At 41.6% G+C, this 18,594-nt stretch overlaps 1 long non-coding RNA gene across 1 annotated transcript in view; it reads right to left on the bottom strand.

Moving 5' to 3' along the window:
* Window positions 1–2,901: 2,901 nt before the first annotated feature.
* The window catches only part of LOC111768923 (uncharacterized), a 31,467-nt gene continuing 15,774 nt past the window's right edge, over window positions 2,902–18,594 (bottom strand). The window contains exon 3 of the long non-coding RNA XR_002801608.2: window positions 2,902–3,068. This is a non-coding gene — a long non-coding RNA (uncharacterized lncRNA). The remainder of the gene's footprint in view (window positions 3,069–18,594) is intronic.

The following is an 18,594-nucleotide window of genomic DNA, read 5'->3' as shown; positions in this document are numbered from 1 at the left end:
AAGATTAATTAACTTAATCCATCTGCAAAGTCTCTTTTGTCACGTAAGGTAGCATGTTCACAGATTCTGGGCGTTAGGATACAGACATCTTTGGGGAGCCATTATTTTGTCTACCAGTCCTTCTAAAACTGTGGTTGGCATTTATCATTGAGCAGTATCCTGGAGAGGCAGCATAGAAGTGACAAATGGAACACATTTGGGAGTGAAGGAGACCAATATTTGAATCCTGGCTTTGGTCACTTACCAGCTGTATGGCCTTGACCAATACACTCAAATCCTCTGAGCCTCAGGTTTTTTACTTGTAAAATGGGGCCACAGCACCTACTTTGATTTGTTGTTGTAAGGATTAAAGAGAAACAAATATAAAGCATCTGGCTCGCAATCCACAGTAGGTGTTGAATAAATGTGAGTTGATTCCTCTAGCCTACCACTTAAAACAGCATAGCAGGATTAAAGCCAACTACACACTGATTTTTATTATATTGACCTGAGGTTGATTACTATTAAATTCAGTGTGGAGAGGATGTCTCCGGCCCAGAAACTTAAGGATGGACAGTCGATTATAGGCTTTCTTTGTTAGCCAACACTGTTCACATCAGCAGCGATGCCTGCAAGCCTGCTCTACTCAGTAGCTTAAATGTCAACCTGATTTAAGACAATGGAAAGGATTTCTCTTTATCTCTGATTCTCAATTACCCCTTGGGTGAGACACCTATAGCTGGGAGTTACCAAATCATGTTTGAAATCTATGGAAAATGATACATTATGATCGAATTCATATTAAAGGTCAAGTAAACAATGCCAAGTTTCTAAAGAGTTTCTATTATACTTTTTTTAATTTAGAAGTTATATATGCATAATATATGTTGAGTCAACAAGATTGACCAAAGAAAAAACTGCAATAGTTATTCCAATGTCATAAATTGGGATGTCAAGGATATAGCGTCAGATTTGGAGTTAGATGATTATGATTATCAGGAAACCCATGTCCAAGTTCTACCTATACCACTCCCTGCTGTGTGACCTCAGGTGGTTCACATTACCTCTCTGGGCCTCATCTATAAACTCATAGGATTACTATGGGAATTAATTAAGATTATGAATGTGAAACCACTATATGAGTATTGGACACTGTTATTCTTTATTTATTCAACATTTATTTTATCTTTACACTGTGGTAGATGCTGAAGTCAAAAGTGAATAAAAAATGAGTACGAGTCTGTTACCTACCCTCAAGCATGTCTCAAGCTAATGGGGAAAGGGAGAGAAACATATTGTTTATATAAAATTCCTCCTTTAATTTTGTTATTTTTTAGTTGAAGTATAATTTAGAGTGAAATGCTCAGCTCTTACTTGCGTCATTCAATCTAATCTTAGCAAGGGCATATGAAGAGACAAAGCATTTTCACCACCCCAGAGAGTTCCCTGTGCCCATTCCCAGTCAGTTCCCACTCCTTTCTTAAGCAACAACTGATCAAATTCCTCTAATCATAGGTTAGTTTTGCCAGTTCTAAAATTTCATATAAATGAAATCATACAGTATGTGCTTTTTTGTGTTAGGCTTCTTTTCATTCAGCATATTTTGTTTTTGTGTTGATCCACATTGTTGCATTTATCAGTAGTTCCTTTGCTGCTTGGTTTGCTCAATAGTGCTCCTTTTCTGGATATATCACAGCTTACCCCTTTTCCTGCTGATGGGCATGTGGGTTGTTCTAGTTTGGAGCTATTATGAACAGAGCTGCTATGAACAATCTTGTACAAAGCTTTCTTGTGGACATGTGTTTTTGTTTTTCTTGGATAAATACCTGAGAGTAGAATGGATGGGTCATAGGATTTCCTTTCATTGTTAATTTAAACTTTATGCTCTTTTCTATAAGCTTGAAGTATTTTATAATTTAACATTTTTAAATTTTGTAATTGGTAGAGCAAATTCTGAAATAGAAATAACCCCAAGAACTTCTTTTTTTTTAATTACCATCGCAAGTAAAATTCCCTTTTCAAAGAAAAAAAAGAGATAGCTGGAGTTGGGTGGAAATCTATAAAATAAAGCCATTGGAGGAAGCTGTAATAGTTCTTGAAAACCTATGTTGTTGACCTGGCTCCCAGAGCTGCAGATAAGGAACTCCCCTGTTCAAAGGGCTTTCTCAGGCCTTTGAGAATTCATAGCCATTCTCCCCTCAAACAAGTCCACAAGATGGAGTTGTTGATATTTTGTTTTTGGTTATATTTACTTGTCTGTCTTGCTCCCTTTATAACCCCATTGCTATGCTGGCACATGAGAGCCACTCAGTAAAATTTTGGTGAACAAATGAAGGAATGAATGGTGGGCGAGGCAAAAAAGAGAGCTGGAACTAAACAGCACCCAAACTGTTTTACCATCTTTTATCCTGCCATCAAGTAGCAATTATCCTTCCACTCTCAAATCAAATTCCCCAACCATCTGAGCTGGAGTAGAGATATGAGAATCACCATTGTGTCTCTTTTCAAGTCATATATGCCTACCCCTCTGTCCCATGCCACCCCAGATTCCAATTGCTCTCCCTAGGAGAGCACGGACGCCTTATTGAGGATCACTGAGGCGATAAACTTTTGTCTTTGAGGAGAGTATGTTGTGTCCCTTGAATTCAGAAACTTTGCTCTGAACTCACCAATTCGATGATTGTAGAGTGTCAATGAGTGGGCAGACAGCAGGGCAAAGCAAGAGTAAGAGGAGTACCATTGTGCAAGCGTCTTGATGCACAACAACGGTTTCCACCATTTCCAGATAGAGACTCATTTTCCAAAGCTAAAAAGTTTCACAAATTTTTTCACCCCATCTCCTACCAAAGCAGACACTGTACCTTCACTATCTGGTGTTGGAGAAATACATATTCATGAGCTACTATGAATTTTGCAACACTTTTAAATAAATTTCTATTTTATTCTTTAAAGACACTAGAACATATTTCATTTACAGTCCATTCTGGAGGGACCCATGGGTTTGTTGTCCCTTTGCAATACTGCCATGGCCTGGGCTCTGAGGTCTGTAGGCGGGGAGTGCAGGAATCGAACATGCATCCACTTCTCTACTGCAAGAAAAAAACAGAGAGATGGAAACAAGGAACTCCGAACCAGAGGAAGGGTAAATACAGAACAGCATTCAGAAGCACAGGGGCAGCTCGAGGAGTCTGCTTCTCCACGTGTGATCCCAAAGCAGGGAAAGCCCTCCTGCCACTGCCAAGACAGAGAGAGACTCTGAACACTCTGAGCCTGAGCCTGGGCACACCAGGCACAAAGGAGAACCAAACGAGGGTGATCTTTTAACTGTTTTTTAATTTTACATATCACTGTATGGGCTGCCTTAACCAGAAGGAGAAATCTATTATTTAGGAGTTAGATGTAGAAACAAAACGGATTCATTTAGATAAGAATGTACAGGCCAGTGAGACCCTGGAGAGACACTGAGAAGAGCAAGAAGCCAAGAGACCTTTTGGTAGACTTTTTTTATTCTTCTCACTACAGAAATGAGGAGAGCCAAGAACACAAAGAGTGATCAGGTAGAACAAAGCCTTCAGGGAGGCTGAACTAACTACGTGAACCCCTCCATGTCACCGTGGCAAGAAGGCAGCACTTTGTGATGACATTTTAATGAGAAAAAACTATGAAAATGAAGAAAACAGTGTTTAGGGGTGGAGACAACATTCAGCCTTAGCAATTAAAAAGTAAATATTTTTTATAACTCTTTTAGAATAAGTCAAATCTTCTCCTAATAACCTTATTTTTATCCATAGCTCTAAACTTTTCTAAATCCTGCTCAGACCTCCCCTCAAAGAAAAACTGACACGTCCAGTGGTTCTCAATCCTGGCTGCATGTTGGAATCACCAAAGGAGCTTTAAAAACACAAGACCTGGCTTCGGCCTCAGCAATTCTTATTTAACTGGGCCAGAGTGGGGCCCAGGCACCTGTCCACAATGGCTGATATTATTAACAACAACAATAGTATCTTGATTATATGGAAACAATTTTATTCAAGTAGTTCATTAAGACTTGCAGCATATTTACTATTGTTTACTGTGCAGTTAGCAGACCAGATGCTTAGAGCCGGGAGCTACCACTACACAGGCAGCATCATGCATTTTATGCTATTAGCATAACCTGAAAGACAGCACATAATTGGTGGCACATTAAAAATCCAGTGGATGAAGTCTGCTGCTCCCGCCCCAGAGGCCAGGGTGGGGAATGATTGTGGTGCAGATCCAACGTGATTGATGTGCTTTTGTAAACAGTGCAGAATTAAGTGTCCACCGAACCTTTTCCAGGTCAAAATCATTGTGGAGCAGAAGCAAAGTGCTGGACTGGATGTCAGGACTTGGGTTCTACTCCTGGCTGCCTGCAGAGTCTTCTCAGGGAAGTCACTTGATTCAAATTAGGTAAGCCCCTTCAGGGAAAGGGATGATGACTGGGCTGATTTTTTTTTTAATTGGGTTATTTCTGAAGGACAAGCAAAAGCTCAGATTTTGCATAGGACATAAAGAGCATTCTAGACAGAGGGAATTCTTGGTGGCAAAAGAAAGAAGCATAAAATGGCATGACATGCTTGGGGAATTACAAGTACTTTAGCATAACTGGAGCATAAATATCAAGGAGAAGCAGAGGCAGGAGTGTGGGGACACAGGCAGACTTGTTATTGAAGGCTCTTGTGTGCCATGCTAGGAGGCTTCAGCTGTATTTAGCATAGGCAACTTGAGAATCATTGAAGAGTCACCGTAAAGAATGCAATAACACAATCATATATGTGGTTTAGAAAGATCACTCTGGCATCAGAGAGAAAGGGAGAGGGAAAGTGGGGGAAGGGGAGCTATCCCAACCTGGTGGCTAGAATTCTGATTAAGGGTCTACAGCAATCACTTCACCTCTCTGGCTCTCGGTATCTTCATGTACAAAATGATGAGTATGTTAGTCAGGATACCGTTTATAAGTGACAGAAGCATAACTTCAACTAGGTTTTTTTAAACTAGCTTTTTTAAAAAGGTAGTTTCCTGGCTCACATTCCAGAAATGTCCAGGAACAGATTGATTTCAGGCATCACTCAAAGGATTTAATCAGAGTTCTCTCTCTCCATCTTTTCATCAGGATCTCTCTACACAAAAAACCAGATGGTCACCAGCCACTCACAGTGTACAATCTATAGTCCCCCCAGTGGACTAACAGCTCCAACAGAAATGTCCCAGGGAAGACTCTGACCGGTCTGGCTTGGTTCGTGTGTCCAGCCTTGAACCGATCACCATGAATCAGGAAATGGAGCTCTCTGATCGGCCAGGCCTGAGTCAATACTCATTCTTGTGAGATTGGGGCAGGGTCTGCCCCACTCAAGCCACGTAGAATGGGTTCCCCATAGGAAATGAGACTTCTATTCTCAGATGAAAGGAAAAAAGATGCTGAGTGGGCAAAAATAACAGATCTCCACTAGAAGAGATTGGACCAAATGGTCTTTAAGTTTCCCATGCTGTAAGCCATGTTTTCGCATAATCCTATTCCCCTTCTCCATCAGACCAGGCTCACAGTGCCCCAAGCCTCAGTCCAGGAGGAGAGATTACCGTTGGCTAAAGTTTGGTCTTCTGATATTGGCCAAAGTTTGGTCTTTTGAGAGAAGACTAAACACACACGCATACACGAAAGGATATGTGCTGATGAGGAATAATGAATAGAACCTGATGACCTCTTTAGTTCTCTTACAATTCATCTTTACACTAAAAGAAAGGGGAGGAGGATAGATTCCAGTGAAGCAAGCTCCCTTTAGAAAAAGCACAAAGTATTGAACTCCATTTATGTTTATTGTGAAACTAGAAAAGGTTTAAAAGAAAGCCACAAAATTAAAGTCATAGAGAATAAGCTCCTGAAAAAGCTCAAGAATCTAGAATTTTGCAGCACAAAGAAAAGATTAAGAAGATTAAACAAACAGCTTGTACCAGGAAGGTGACTTGCCCCCATCCGCAATATCACAGAGTTGTATTAGATGTAGGAATAACTGTATTTGCTTCTTCCCCTCTTCCTCCTCTCTTCCCACTCTGCCTTTTGACAAGAAGAATTTGGGGTATCTGAAAATGATAGATAAAATCCTAGTAGTGAAAATGTATTGGAAATTAGAATAGCTACTAGAGTAAGCTGAGCATAAGAACGAACGAAAGAAGCCCATAGATTCTACAGATAGGTTCAAGATTGCTAGTTCTTTACAAAGGCAAGGAGAACTAATGATGCTAAGGGTTCTTGAACTTCTATCTAATCTTAAAATTAAATTAGGTGATAATTTATATTCTTTTCACCTGACTTTTGGCCACATTTCAAAAAACGTTAAAAAATCCTCCCCTTATACATTAAAATATCCAAATGTAAATAATTTAGTCAAACAATATTCTATTTATACACCACTTAACATTGCAAGAAAACAGAGTGGTGTAATTCTAATATCTTTTGTTTCAAGGTACCAAATAGGATAAACGCATTGCTAATTAAAGACTTCACAACTTTAAAAAATCAAGTAACACTTTGTTGTATTTAACCTCATATTAGCTATTTTTGTTTAAACTGGTTTATGATCCAATCAACAAATGTTTACAGGACATCTATAATGTGTGAGATATTATCCCAGACACAGGGTAGAATACAAAGAAGCAAAAGGTAGGATGTCTACCCCCATGAAACAAATAATTATGTTGTGTAGACAAAGCATAAGTATTGCGACAAGTTAAAAATGCACAAGAATGCCATATAAGAAATATCACAATTAATTACAAAATGAGTGCAACAAACCCTAAGTCCCAGGCAGGGGCCACTGCTGTGGGCTAGAGAGATTGCATGAAGAGGAGAATCCAGAAGCGGACCTGGAAGACAGGTAAGAGCACAGCAAGAGCACAGCAGAGGCTGAGAATCAGGTGTGCGAAGCTGAGATCTGGCAAGCACGAGGTATGTGTGATCAGATGAGAGCCAGCATAGGGTTTCTTTGGGGGAGCAGCAGGGTCAGGCTGGGTAAATATTTTGTGATAAACCTGACCATGAATTCTTCAGGGTTAAGAAATTTCTTAAGAGAATTCTAAAATCAGCATTTTAGGACCATTGGTCTCGTCACGATTTATTTATTTTTACATGCTGCTTACTGTGTGGTGGATACAGTTCTGTGTGCTATATGAATACTGACTCAATCCTCGTGACAACCCTTTGAGGTAGATACTAGGAAGCTAAGCTTAGAGCGTTTACAGTCCCTTGCCTGTGACCACACAGCTAGTAAGGAGTGGACTTAATATTCATAGCCTACAGTCTGGCTCCATAGTCTGTGCTGCGAACCACTGTGCTGTGCTCTGCAAAGAGCAACCAGGAAGGGATGTCCTCTTGGAAGCAGATCAGGAATCCCCACTCCGGGGCTGAGCACTGAGTCAGGGTCATAGCGGAAGGAGAGGAGGAGAAGGGACGCTGTGGAAGAATAATGAACCCAACATAATGACTAGTTGAATACAGGCAGGAATGGAAGGTAAGGGGGTGGGGTTAAAGGTGATAAGAAAGGCAAAGTCGAAGAGAACTCAGAATTTTTTATTTTTATGCTTCCCTTGGAGAGGAGCAGGTATGGTTGGGGAAGATAAGTAAAAATATAGACATGCAAGTATAAGCTCCTTGAAGTCAAACAAACCTGGATTTGAATCTAACTGTGTGACTTCAGGCAAGTTACAAAATCACTCTGTGCTTCTCCTTCTTCATTTGTAATGGGAACAATTCCAGTAACTGAGATGATGTAAATCAGGGGTTTAGCACAACATCTAACAAGGAGAAGGCCTTCCATTTGATGCCCTGCTGCTGGAGGTGTAGAACCAAGAGCTTGGGGATGAGTTCATGGCTGGAGAATATGGATACGGGGATGGAGAGGAAGAGCTTAAAATAAGCAGGGACCAGCAATATGACTGCCGCTGTGCTGGGCTCTTCAAATGCCTGATTGTATGTAATTCTCAGTATGTAATTCTCACAACAGCCCAACAAGGCCATTTACAGATGAGGAAACTGTGACTTAGGAAAATGAGTAGGAGGCAGTTTTCCCAGCTTGAGTCTGCCTGAACTCCAAAGCCCTCAATCCCACAGCTTGCTGCCTCCCCAAGCGGACCTGTGGACAGATGAGATCACCAAGTTAGGGAATATCAGAGATGGGAGGAGGGAGGAGTACTGAACATTGAGGAAAGGAGACCAAGATGGAGCCATAGGAGTGTCTGCCCTGCCCCAACATCTTGTAGTCATGGCTGCCATCTGAAACTGTAGGTGTAAGCTGGCAAGCAAGTTTGTTCTTCAAACATCCAAAAGTCAAAAGAGGAGCAGATTCTTGGGCAGCAATGGCCTTGTCCACAGAGCCTACCTATGAAATAATAGAAAATCTATATATTGGTCTCTGCCCCTGGTTCTTGGCACAGGGCTCCTAAAACCTTGTAATTTCCCAGATCCTCAGAGCATTAGGAGCATCTTTTGTTCTAATATTTGATCTTTGCCCTGGTTCCTGACACAGAGCTCCTAAATCCCTTGGAATTTCCTAGGTGATAGGAGTATCTTTTATTCTAAAGAGGCAACTCTTGGTGAGCTCTTGGATAGCTCCTGGTTGGGGCCTGGTCACCAGAAAGATCAAGGAATGATTGGAAGCTTGGAACTTTCAGCCCCAATCCCCATCCCCCTGGGATGGGGAGAGGTTCTGGAGATTAAGTTAATGACTAATCATGCCTACATGATGAAGCCTCCATAAAAAGCCCAAAAGTATGAGTTTTGGAGAGCTTCCAGGTTGGTGAACAGATCTACGTGCCGAGAGGTTGGTGCACCTCAACTCCAAAGACAGAAGCTACTGCACTTGCAACCCTTTCAGATCTATTCCTATGTATCTCTTCATCTGGCTGTTCATCTATGTCCTTTATTATATAATAAACCAGTAAACATATGTAAGTGTTACCCTGGGTTCTGTGAGCTATTCTAGCAAATGATCTAATCCAAGGAGGAAGTTCATAAGAACCTCAGATTTGTAACCAAGTCAGACAGAAATTGTAACCTGGAGACTCACTACTTGTAATTCGTGTCTGAAGTGGGGGGCAGTTTTCTGGGACTGGGCCCTTAACCGAACTCCAGGAAACTAGTGTCAGAATTGCTTGGTGTAGAAAACCCACAACATCTGGTGTCAGAACTGTGAATGTGGTAGTAGTGCAAGACTAAAGGAGAAACAGACAGTTTTTCCTAGTCACTACCCCACAAGAGGGCTCTCCAATCAACTCCACATGGGGGCCAGGTCCCATGTCTGGTCCCCAGGAAAAGCCCAGTGCTGTACTTCAGCAGCACTGCTGGAGGCCTGCTTTCTCTTCTTCCTGCCAATTCTGTTTCCAAGGCTGGGCTCAGTTCCTGATGATCCTCTCTTCATCTCTGAAGACTTGACTAAACACAACTTGGTTCTCATCTAAAATCTCACCACCCTCTCAGAGACATATTCCCATCCTGCCCCCTTAAATATTGACATGGGCCCAGAATTGGATTGAAATTTTCCATTGCCTTTTGGCCTGAGTGTTCTCACTTTCTAGCCATTGGTTTTTTCCTTGGAAGGTCCTACCACTTCTGCCCCATGGATTTCCTTACCCTCGTAAACCCAGTAGGCCCCTACACCCATATTCCCTGCCTGTCTTGCAGGCTGTCAACCCTCTTCCAGAAAATATTTCTGGCAGAGAGGTTAGTGGGGATCCCAGGCAAAGAGGCCAGAGTTTCAAAGAGTGGTCAGTAGTGTTAAAGGCTACCAGAAGACTAAGAACCAGAAAAAAGCCATTTGGCTTAGCTAATGAGGGTAAAGTAGGTTTTCAAAGATGCCAAGCAATGGAGGCAGAAGCCACATTGCAGGGGTAAAGAACAGAGGAGCTGTAAACCATTTTTACCCCAAAACTGGTCAATGACAGGAAGAAAGAAATACGATGATAAAGAAAGGGGTCCTCATGATCAACCGTAAGTTCTTCTCAAGTTAGAAAAAAACCTAGGGTTATTTTTCAGCAAGGGACAAAGAAATAGAATGTGGAACCTAAGTCTAAGGTGCAATAAAATTTCTCTTTTGTTGAGGAAATATTTGTATCTATTTATCATCAAGAATTCATCTCGTCTTCCAAAAGCTTTAACGAGCACATAAAGTATATACAAATACAGATACTCTTTCACTTGGATTTTGAAAATGATGCACATAAAAGCTAACATATGCAAATCTTTTAAAAATTATAAGCCTCGTAGTACTCTCTGACCTCTTTTGATTAAATTCGACTGGCATAAAAACAAGTAATTGAAGTATTAAGAATCAATTAAAGTAATCTAGCTGATTGTCATTACACCTTTCATTAGCAGTATTGGTTTCAGTATCACAGTGCAATAGTTAGTGGCTATAAATGAGTTGATTGCCCATCCACCAGCTGACATTTTGAGATCCTTGATACATCATCACTTTTTCCTGCTACTAATTAAGATTTATATCTTCTACTTTTTAATATTGCAAAGGCCTTTGTGATGGAGGCAGGGTTTTTCCATTGCTTTTGTGTCCATGGGTCTCATTGGTTACAGTGTACACCCTCTGGGATCACAGACTTGTGAACTCCATCCCAGCGACTCAGTTCAAACTGGATCCTCTGCTGATTCATTCAACAAACACTTTTGTAGAAAGATGACCACATGCAAATCACTGTGCTAAATGTTGGGCAAAGGAGGAGGGGAGGGGAATACCAGGATGAAAAAGGCACTCGCTCTGAATTTCAGAAGCTGGTCATTTCCAAGGGAGACACACATGGTACTCACTGTAATACTGTAGAATGGGGATTACAACGGGATAGAAATAATACAAATGGAGGCACAGAAGATGGAAACATTAGTTCTGATTTCCAACAAATGACTTTTTAAAATGCTTATTGTCACAAAGATTCAAGGGCTCACCCTGAAGCCATACAACTGGGAAGGGGACTTTTAATGGGTAATTGCATGACCAGTCTGGACATTGGTGAAGAAGCAGCAACTCCATCTCCAGTTGTAATTCCCACTCACTGCAGGGACCAGCACGGCCTGCATCTGGCTCTGACTCACTTCGGTTCAGTGGGCAGAGGGTTGGTGCCTGTGCCTCGCTGCGCGTAACTCCTCCCTTCCTCCCAAAGCAGCCCAATGCCAACTGCGGCTCATTTAATGACATACATACTGCTACAATGAAATAAAATGCCTAAGGATCACTCTGGGAGCATTTTTAAAAGCCCTTTTCCAGGTTCCACCCTAAGAGATTTTATTCAAATTGCTAGCCTAGGTTATTTCAATGTTACAAGTCTTCAGACAGCAGTTTGAGACATGTGGACTAATCTGGCCCTCTAGCTTTACAGTCGAGGAAACTGCAACCACAGAGGTAATTACCCCAAGCCCCAGGCAGTACAAAATAACAGCAAACACTTATATAGCATTCATTACGAGCAGGTACAGCTCCAGATGTTTTCCACATGCAGTAGTAACTCCTTTAATCCTCACGACAACTCTACAAGGTAGATATGAGTATCATCTTTTTGTAGGTGAGGAAACAGAGGCACAGAGAGGCGAACTAAGTTGCCCAAGGTCACACAATGAGAAAATATCAGACCTAGCCTTTGGACTCACTCTACCTGACTCCAGAGCCCACCATAAACATTACCCGAAGGGGAAGATGTGGGTCGGATCCCAGGCCATCTGACTCCCCAACGGGGACGCTCTTCACCACACAGCACTGCCTTGAAGCCTGGGATTCCCAAGTGAGGACTTGGGGTTCTTCTGTTGGCCACTGAGAAGTCCAGTGATTTTTCTTTCTGGGAAGAGCTGGCTTGTTTCAGAGGCTTTCCCACACCACTTCGTTTCCTCTGCAACATTCTACACTTCTCTTTGCTTAGAGCATCTTGAGAACCGGAGGAGCTCAATTTCAGAGCTGTAGGTAAGCTTAGCTTTAACTGACACAACCGTTGAGCAATTAAACTGACGTATTGCATTAGCAATTCCAGTAGGGCCAGGACAGAAAAAGATATCACATACACATCATTAAGGGTGTGCTGAATATTAGATCCCCCCAAATTATACTTCCAACGTTGCCTCGTTGTTGAACTTTTCATTTTTTTCTGCCTGAACAGATTGACTCTCATGGAAGAGTTTGAGAGTCAGAAGTTCCAGGTCATTAAGAAGAAAGTATGGGAAGTCTGGTCGACAGAAATAAGCTCAAAAGCAGAAGGGCCTGACTGCAGATTCGAGGGCATCCATCTGCACGAGAGAATAACCTTCATGAGACATTGCACTTTATGACTCTGCTGTTTGGAATCTCTGGCAGGCTGTAACATTAATTAAGCAAAACTTTTTATTTCTGAGTCCCTTAAAAGAAAACAAAACAAATTCTCCCTGGTCTCTTTAGTGAGCCCTTTCTTGCTGCTTTGTTGCCTGGTGCTGATAGCTAAAGGTTCTCGTTCCAGCTGGTTCTGCAGCTCTCACTCAACTGCCAACCACTTCCTGACTTTCAGAAATCTCATTTCCAGGTCCCTGCGGTGTTCTTGCGTGAGGCTGATTGCCGGCTCTGGTTCCCTGGAGGCGCCCTGGCTCAGCTGAACCGCCAGCTTCATGCCACATAGCCTTGTTCTCAGTGCCTCTATCCTTGTTCAGCACACTGCTTCTCCACCAACCTAATGTTCTTTTCACCTGTTGTCCTGCATGATGTTGTCATGGTAAAACACCAGTGCACAGCTCTGGGGCCAGTGTCACACCATACAAGAAGCAGAGCTCACTTTTGCTGCATTTATGCTCTCACCAACTGCTGGTCTATGGACTGTCAGAACTCATAAGCACAATTTGGGAAATGGTGTTGCCTGGGATTTTATTGCTGGGGGACCATGCTGGGACAAGGAGAGCAATTGTCATACAACGTTTCCTGGGATCTAAGTAGTCTTCACTGGTTTTGCCACATTGGAGCCTTTTGTAGATGCCCTTTATCAAGTCAACTTTCCCTCTGTTCCTAGTTTGCTGCAAGTGTTTGTCATGAATCAATGTTGAATTTTTTTTCAAATGATAATGTTGCATCAATTGATATGATCATGTCCTTTTCCTTCTTTAGATTGTCAATAGGGTGGATTATATTGATTGATTTCCAAACATTGAACTAGCTTTGCATTCCCAGGATAGACTCCACTGCGTTGTGGTGTAGTATTCTTTTTTTCATGTTGCTGGATTTGACTTGCTAATATTTTGCGGGGGAGTTTTGTGTCCATGAGGATTTTAGTGTGGAGTTTTCTTTTCTTGTATGGCCTTTATCTAGTTTTGGTATCAGTGTTGTGTTGACCTCATAAAATGAGAAGTGTTTCTTCTTCTTTTTTTTTAAGGTGTTCAATAATTATTTATTGAAAAAAAATGACCAAATGAATCCCAGACCCCAGCTTAAATCATCCCCTCACACATATTCTTCCTCTTCTGTTTTCTGAAAGAGATGTGTAGAATTGATTTCTTCTTTAAATATTTGGTGGACTTAGCCAGTGAAATCAAATTTTTGGAAAGTTTTTGACTATAGATTCAATTACTTTTGATAGTTATAAGACTATTCAGGTTATCTGTTTCATCTTTGGCTAGTGTTGGTAGTTTCTGGTTTTATGAGGAACTGGTCCATTTCACCTCAGTTGACAAATTTACGTAAATAAGAAATCGAAGCCTCAGTCCTATAGTCACTAGCAAAAGAATTCTGCCAAACAAGCTGAGGAAGCGTTTCCCTGGCTGAGTTTCTGATGAGGCCACAGCCCCAGATGCAACCTAGTGAGATCCTGAAGTAGAGAACACAGATAGGACATGCTCAGAATTCTGACTAAAGAAACTGTGAGATAACAATTGTGTGTTGTTTTATACCACTAAGTTTGTAATAATCTGCTGCACAGCATAGAAAGCTAATACACAATCTTTTCCCATCCTTTACCTATATGACTGTGTTTGAAGTGAGTTTCTTATAGACAGAATATAATTGGTGTACTTAGATCATTTACAGTTAATATAATTATTGATAAGTCTGGATTTATGTCTACTATCAAAACTACTATTGGGTTTTTTAATGTTTATTTTCCTTTCCTCTGTGGACTCCCATACCCTGCATAGAGCTGGGGCCTGTGGGGCCTGTGGCACTGTTTAAAAAAGTGATAACAGTTCAGAGCTGGGAGCACCAGCCAAACATTTTTCACCAATGGTTGGTCCTCACCATGTCTAGCAGATCATACATACCTACTACTGGAAGTCAACTCCATGAGAGAAAGTCAGGCCAACATGGTAGTTCAGACCTTCAGTCTGGTAGGTATACTGGAGCAGGCTTGAACCAGCCCGACAGCCCCACAAGGCCCCAAAGCAGATTCCAGCCCATTCCCCATCATTTTGAGTTCCACCAGTAGACCTCTCTACTCATCCTTTCTCCTTCATCTGGAGTGAGGTAAGGTAGTAGCATGATTTTCAGCCTTTCTTCCCTCCCTGCATTAATTGTGTTCAGCGCTGTGCCAAGGATCTCTCCCTCAGTCCCTGGATTCTTAGCACTGTCCTCAACGGTGAAGATGCCAGGATTTCTTGAGATTCTAACACAGAATAGCCCCGCACAGTCACCAAAACAGCAGAAGGTGGTGAGACGTGACTGAATGGAGAAGTCACGTATGTGCAGCCAGACAGAGAACTGCTCTGAGGCCTCAGCCTCAGCCAGACAAAGGCCATTTGGATTACTTCAGAGTCCTGCGATAAAGGAGACTTAACAAAGTCCATTTAGATACACTTTAAGGGTGGGAGGAGGGAGGTGTGGGCACGCTCTTTCACTGTTCTGTGAACTCTGACGACTCTGACCCTAAATGCATAGGGAGGTTGTGTTCCAGTTGCTGTCACGTTATTTCTCCCTCATTCTTTCCCGTTGGCTTATACTTAAGTGACACGATGAATGAGTTAATAACAAGTAAAACGACTAACGTTTAGTTCACTTCCCCTAGCTCTATAAAAGTCAAAGAGGAAATGTGTACAGTTGTGGTATACCACTTACAGAATCCAATGACACAAATAATTGCCTAGTACTGAGAATACTAAACCGCAGATGCCAAGACGGGGAAGCATGAACTTTTACAGAGAGCCCTGTCTGTAAATTGCCTGGCATATACATGGACTGGAATCTTCCTTCTTTCCTTCTATCCTTCTTTCCTTCCTTCAATAAACATTTATCAAATATTCACTCTATATCTGGCACTGTGTTAGGCACTGGGATGTCTGTGGTCTAAGAATCATGCTGTAAGAGTTAATGAATGCTACTGTCCATCCTAAGCTATTCTTTTTTTGCATAGTAATGTGGTTTTAGCTGGGTACATGGTTAGACTGATTTCCCAGCCTCTATTGCAGTTTTGTGTGACCACGTGTCTACGTTATCTGCAATGGAAAATGAGAAGTAATGTGTGCCATTTATGACCAAAGTTTTAGAAGTAGATGTATTTCCTCCACACTCTTTCCTCTTCTATGCATTAGGTGAAGCCAAAATGAGAGGATGGCAAGGCCCCAATAAGGAAATGAAGCAGATTCACACTCCTGAATCTCCATGTGAAGGAGAGCCATTGATCGGCCAGGAACACCTGCCTTAAGTTTATAGACATACTTTTCTATTATGTTTGTGCCATTACATATCTTGGGGACTTTTTTCTTTTTTAGCAGTTAAGTTGCCCTGACACAGAAGTTGGTATCTTGATGGGGAGCTGCTGTTTGAAAAATGTGTATATGAGAATGAGCTTAGTGGTTTGGCACCAGATGGCAAAGAAATAGATATAGCAGGCTGGAAAGCTGGAAATTCCTCTTATCTCATGGCAAAATATTTGCTAAAAGTGTCCTCTGTATTAACTTATAAGATTAACCCAATATCTATTAGGCCTGTAGCTCCAGGGCAGGGATTAGCAAACTTTGATTTATGGGCCAAATTCAGCTATTGTCTATTTTTGTAAGCAAAGTTTTCCTGGAACACAGTCATGTCCATTCTTTCACATATCATCTATGGCTGCTTTTGCAATATAAGGGAAGTGCTGAGTAGCTGCAAGAGAGATCACATGCCCCCAAAGCCTAAAATATTTACTACCTGGCCCTCTAGGAGGAAGTTTGTCAATCAGTGATGGAGACAATGATGGGATGATGGAGCTAGAGAATGGAAGGTGCCTGGGTCCCTGAACTGCTGTGTGAGGATAGCCACTCACCAACCAGGACTTACACTGTTAAATGAAAGAGAAATGAATTTCTACTGTATTTGAGCCATTAGATGCTTTGGAAATTTATTTGTTTCAACAGTTTAGCTTTCCCTACTGTGGCAGATCGATGGCAAAAATGATGTCAAATCCTCACTCCTACCTCAATTTCTTTTCCGTATAATGTTGCAGCACCTTCCCACTGTGGATGGGGTTTTCCGCCCCAACCCTTGACTCTGGGTTCAGCCACGTGTGAACAATGGGATGTTAGCAAATATAACACAAGCAAAGGCTTGAAAAAGCACATTTTTGCTTTCTCTCTCTTGCTCCTCTGACTTTGCCACATGAACAAGTCCAGGCTAGCCTGTGGAGGATGAGACATACGGAACAGAGCTGAGTTGGCACAGCTGTCTCAGCCAAGGCCCCCAGACATGAGCGAGCCCAGCCAAGATCAGCAGACCCACCAATCCAATCTATAAGCTCATCAGCAAAATTAAGTGTTTATTGCTATAAGCCACTGAGATTTTTGTGGTTGTTTGTTACACGATGCATCATTGTGGTAACACATAACTGTATACCTACTAATACATACGTACATACACGTGTTGCTCATTCTTACTTATAAGCTGAGGTCTTTACTTTGTGTAAAACTTTTCCAAAACCTTATGAGGCAGTTATCACATTTCCACTTTACATATGAGGAAAAAGACTCAAAAAGGTAAACTGTTGGGGCCTGCCTGGTGGCGCAGCAATTAAATGCGCACGTTCTGCTTCGGTGGCCTGGAGTTCACAGGTTCGGATCCCGAGTGCAGACATAGCACCGCTTGGCAAGCCATGCTGTGGTAGGCGTCCCACGTATAAAGTAGAGGAAGATGGGCATGGATGTTAGCTCAGGGTCAGTCTTCCTCAGCAAAAAGAGGAGAATTGGCAGCAGATGTTAGCTCAGGGCTAATCTTCCTCAAAAAACACACACAAAAAAACAGGTAAAGTGAGTTGTCCAAGTTGCCCCAACTGAAAAACACCAGAGCTGGGGCTCTAATCTTCACACTCCAAGTTCAGTGGGTTTTGCCACAAAATCAAAGCAGCCTTTCTAATATCTTCTTCAAGTAGACATAATGAACCCCAATGTACACAGGAGCCAGGCAGGCTACACGAACAGCCAAAGGGACCACTCACATTGTCAGAGAGTTGTCAGGGAAGGGTAGAGATTGAAGGAACTGGAAACTGTGGCCCACCTAAGGGGCTACCATAATTCAACTCAGACCAACTGTTGCCCCACAGAAATGGTGCCCAGGTTGCTACATGGCTTGGTTTTTCAAGAGGAGTCAGAAATCCAAAATTTTATGTAAATCATTCTAGTTTTAAAGGTTAGCTCTATTTTAAAAAATATAGTACAGGCCAAATAAAATACGTGTGTGGTATTCGGCCCATGAGCTGCCAGCATATGGCTGCTATCTTATATTTGCACAATACCTTACAGTTTAGCACGTAATTTTTCATCCATTATGTCATTTCTCCCTTATAAAGACCCTATAATGACAGGAAAAATAGAAATTATTATCTACACTTTCAGAGATGAGGTTCAGAGAAAGTAAATAATTTGCCCAAGTTCACATAACCCATCAGCAAGAGTAAAGACTGGCATCCACAGGCCTTCAGGTTTCTGTACTATTTTATTCCCTTTTCACATCAAACACACATGATGGTTGAAAGCTTTCTTGCGTCTGAGGCACAAGGTAGGGGAGGGGGCAGTGCAGAAGGTGCCATTATTTCAGAAGCCATGGTCTTGTCAAGTCTCTAAAGTTCAATGCTGTGGGCAGAGTTTCATTTAAATTAGGGAACTAATTATAGTCACTCCCCCAAAGAGTTTACTTTCTCTGATTATTTTCTTCTTTTTCTCCGTAAGTGAATAATATCTACTTATTTAATTTATAAAACTCTGCCTACCCATCAAATAGCCTTAGACTATAAAAACAAAGAAAATTCATAATTAAAGTATTAATAGAGTTTTAAAAGCTAGCAGAAATAATTATAAAAACACAGGCATCAAATCTATACATTAAGCATAAAATTACATTAAGAAATCATTTCCTCCCAGTATCCAATCGAGGTGGCTCAGCAGACTGAAAGATAATGTAACATGCAACAAAGCTTCTAATAAATAAATGATCCTCATCAACATAAGCTTGTAATTTCTGCATAGGAAGCAGTACTGTATTTACTTACTTACTCTTTAGCCATTTTAGCAAACTTATATCTGAATGAGGAGAGACAAGGAGAGTGTGGGAGGCAACGAAGATGAATAGATGTCCTTTCACAGTTCGCAGCTGGCCAGGAGTGGCCACAAAGACTCTGGAAGGTCAGGGCATTCCA

Source organism: Equus caballus, chromosome 18 (genome assembly GCF_041296265.1).
Source record: "Equus caballus isolate H_3958 breed thoroughbred chromosome 18, TB-T2T, whole genome shotgun sequence".
Lineage (NCBI taxonomy): Eukaryota > Metazoa > Chordata > Mammalia > Perissodactyla > Equidae > Equus > Equus caballus.
This window is presented reverse-complemented; position numbering and strand designations above follow the sequence as displayed.